Consider the following 3,915-nt stretch of genomic DNA (forward strand, 5'->3'; position numbering starts at 1 on the left):
TGAAAAACGTCGATCGATAAAGAACCAGTATTTGTCTGTTGCTTTTTCCGATGTATAAATGTGATTTTGCTTTTTATAAAACGCTAGGTTTGAACAATGTAGGCCTACCATGCCACGATACCTTTCCCGCTCGAAGTCAAACGTAAAGTTAAGTCGAGGCTGAATTAAAAGTATGTTTTTAAATGTTGCTCATCAACGAGGTTGTAAAGTAGTAAATTCGGGATATTCAATGATATGAATCTTAAGGACTGCGCCGTCGGGTTCTCGACTCTCTGGTACTTCCACACATGTCCATCATGGCCGAGATAACCCCACACCACCACGGTGTGGGGTTATCTCGGCCGTGTTGGAGAAGGAACTGGGGGAAAGGAACGTTGGCTTTGACTCTCTAAAGTCCAGAGACTGAACCGTTACATGGAGGAGGAAGGGGCGAAGTCCACATGTTATTTCTCCGACGCTCTGTTGTTCCGACCTCTCGTCGTATGCGGACGAGTCCAGCCGGAGGAGTCCGCATACGACCGAGAGGTCGGAACAGAGCGTTGAATACCTTTCCACCAATTCCTTCAACACCATAGCCGAGATAACTTCCACTGTGAGTCTTTACTTGTTGTAGAAGTACCAGAGAGTCGGGAGAACCCGGCGGCGCAATGAATGAATAAAGACCGTAAACACGGAAGAAAAAAACTTTTATTTTTAGGTGACATGGAGAGACGTGAGCGTAACAGGTGTATCAGTTCACACCGCCACCGTCGGAATGTCTGAATGTTTCTTTATTAGAACAAGCACAACCACCAACACTCCCGGAGCAGTGAGCCCAGCGCAGCCTCCCGAAGCCCCGGCGGGAGGCTTGCCAGATCGGGCCCGATTTCCCGCCCTAGCGCGCTGCAGCTAGGGTTGCCAGATTGGGCAGCGCGCTGCAGCTAGGATTGCCAGATTGAGCGGGAAATCTGGGCCAATCTGGCAACCCTGGCGCCGAGACGCTTTAGAAACGGCGTAAAACTAAGCGGCCGTGAGACGGGCGTAGAACGCTGCCGGTGTAAATCAGTGCACATTGTTTCCAGTTAGCTAGAATTCTAGCCCATGTTGAAATTAGTGACATTTTAAAACGTTCATTTCTCATCATCAGGTAACGTCACCCTGACACGGTGACGCAGTGACGATGATTATCAAGGTGAAGTACTTCAACTTGAAGAAATATGTAAAGATATCTGAGCCATGTTTGGAAATGTTCATAACTGAAGGTAAGTGCTAACGAGATAGGCAAGGTTAATGTGAAGAGGTGGTTGTCTGAAGGTGCTGATATTAGCTTGAACTTAACTTGTCTAATTGTGCTGTGTGGGTAGCCTGGAAATCCAGACCACATCTAGGGCTACAAAGTAAAATGTGCTTGCGCTACCTCTCAGTGCTTCAGGACCGTTTGGGTAGAAGCAATGTGAGCAGTGTTGCCAACTCTCACAGAAAATAAGCAACCGGGACGCTGAAAACAAGCCCAAAACAAGCGACTGAAGAAAAAAACCCTGTTCCTGTTCTTGAATTCCTATTTTTACCTGTTTTCTTATAGCGTTTTGTGTTCAGATGTAGGGTAAACTAACTCTTGATTCTCTTTTCTTTATATATTTCAGTTCGGGTAAAGTTCTCCATTCCTGAAGACAAGACCTTGACAGTGACCGATGATGGAGGAACTGAAGTCGATGCTGATGTGTTTCCAGAGTTGGTTACAAAGGACGTGTGCTTGGTCATCCATGATTCTGAAGGAGGTATGTTACATATAGTGAAGTATGTTTGTACGCACGCTAAAACACCAACTTGCATGGAGTTGCAATGCAGAGATGTTGCTAGTGAGGAATTGTGGTATTCATGGTTAAAGTGTACTTGAAAGTGTTTCCCCCCCCCCCCCCCCCCCTTTGCTAGAGTCGCCTGCCAGTGAGTCTTCAGGTAGCCTCACGGATACACTTTCCCTGTTGAGTAGTCAGGGTAGTGAGGTCGAACTTAGCCAAAGCAAAAAGGCATGCTTGGGGGCAGAGATGTTGCAGTGTGTTACAGCGAAAGATGTACTGGACAGGCTTAAATGTGTCGGATATTCGCCTTTTTGCTTTACTTTTACTTTTTTGTCCAACACCTGGATGTGTGCACCACAGAATGTTTTTTGTAAAAAGAATAAGCAGGACATTACTCAATGTACAGTTTTCACTTTGTTGTTGAATGTTACGACTATTTTCTAGTGATGTGTGTCTTCGCGATGATTTCAGTTGGTGAAGAATGTTCTGCTGGAGAAGCCTGGTGGTGCAACAGTCCTGAAGGAGTACGAGGACACTGGGAAAATATGTGACAGTTCCAGACGGCAGATGGTGAACATTTTAGCAGCACACATGACAGAAAAAGAGGGGTATGATAGTCCTAAACGTATTTGTTAATCATGGTTCTTCCATTTTATGTAGTACAAAAAAAGCATGTAGTATTGTATTTTTATTTGTTCATATTAGGAGAATTCCACAACGACTGACTAAGGAGAAATATGCACTTGGCATCGTCACTTTGTTCCCTTCCCTGCAAGATCCAATGTCAAAGAAAGGCTATGTAAGTTCTATTTAATATTTTGGGGTCCACATGTGGGCCGGTGGCCTCCGAGATCGGAGGCCACCGACTTCACCCCCCTCCCCCCCCCCCCCGACGATCGGAACCGGAGAATGCGTCGCCAGAGTATGCGTGCCCCCCCCCCCCGCCAACAAACGGGGAACGGGGAGGCAATTAATTGTAAATATTAGTTCATGGAAGAATATAGCATTGTGCAGGGGTGATGTGAGAGAAGGTGTAATTTTCTCTCTTCCAGAGTACTCTGGTCATTCATTGTAGGGACATAGATAACAGAGAATTGTGTTTTTGTTAGGAGCATTTCTATGATGCCCAAAGTGGATCAGGCTTCCTGGCTTGGAGACTCAAGACTATTCAACGGAAGACCAAATTTCATCCCGAGTCATCTAGTTCCCCTAAGGTAACTGCATTTCATTTTTAACTGCATTTCATTGGTTCTGTACCTGTACTCTGCTACTGACAATAAAGTTGAATCTCATCTAATCTAAGGCTGCTGTTGTGATGGGAGGTGGTCCAACACTCGTCAGGGACAACAGTCAAGAAGATCAGCTTCAGGATGAGCAATGCAAAGAGGCCATTTCCTTGATGACTCATACCAACGAGCGTGACACCATCTTCCAGAAGATGCAAGAAACCTTCCATTTCCGGCAGGGGCTCATCCACAATCCTGAAACCTCGGCATCAGTCCTGTCCATGTTCCCAAGACTTTTGGACACAAAAGGATTGGTAAGTCTGTAAATGCTACAAGTGAAGTATTCTGCTTTTCGACTGCCTTATTCTCAATTGTCATTTGTGTTATCTTCCAGGTTCTTCAAGACTTCAGCCTTCTCTTCGGAGCAGAAACAGCAGCCAGACTTCTGGAAAGGTGGCCCTCATACAAACCAAAGTTGATAAAAGAAGCCGCTGCCCTGGTACAGACCCCGTTATTGCAACGCCTTTTACAATCTGCCAGAGGGGAACAAGTGGAGTCATCGGCAGATTACCACCCAGTTAAATGTTCATTGGTTTAAGCATGCCAATAAGTGAATGCGTTAAATGGCAGTGTTAAGGGTGGAGTTATAGATGCTAAAGAGTTTGTAAATGGATATATATGTATACACTAACTTTTAAACCACTCAAACCATACCATTTTCCAAGCTCATGTCCTCTAGATGTGAATAAACATGCAAAGACAGATGTCACACCTTCCACCTATGTCATGTTCCTACAATGTATTGTAACGCATTGATTTTCAATGTAAATCTATAATTCATGTTCAGCAGGGTCAGACCTTAATTAAAAAAAAAAAAAAAAATGTTTTTTGTGGAAGGGGTTGCACGATAA

General features: G+C 44.8%; 1 long non-coding RNA gene across 1 annotated transcript; it reads left to right on the top strand.

Annotated features, from left to right (window-relative positions):
• Positions 1-336: 336 nt before the first annotated feature.
• On the top strand, positions 337-3,574 carry LOC132473786 (uncharacterized). The gene is made up of 6 exons (XR_009529477.1): positions 337-1,241; positions 1,623-1,757; positions 2,250-2,386; positions 2,888-2,992; positions 3,082-3,318; positions 3,399-3,574. It is a non-coding gene; the product is annotated as an uncharacterized LOC132473786 (long non-coding RNA).
• Positions 3,575-3,915: the final 341 nt, after the last annotated feature.

This window comes from Gadus macrocephalus, chromosome 15 (genome assembly GCF_031168955.1).
Source record: "Gadus macrocephalus chromosome 15, ASM3116895v1".
NCBI classification, from domain to species: domain Eukaryota; kingdom Metazoa; phylum Chordata; class Actinopteri; order Gadiformes; family Gadidae; genus Gadus; species Gadus macrocephalus.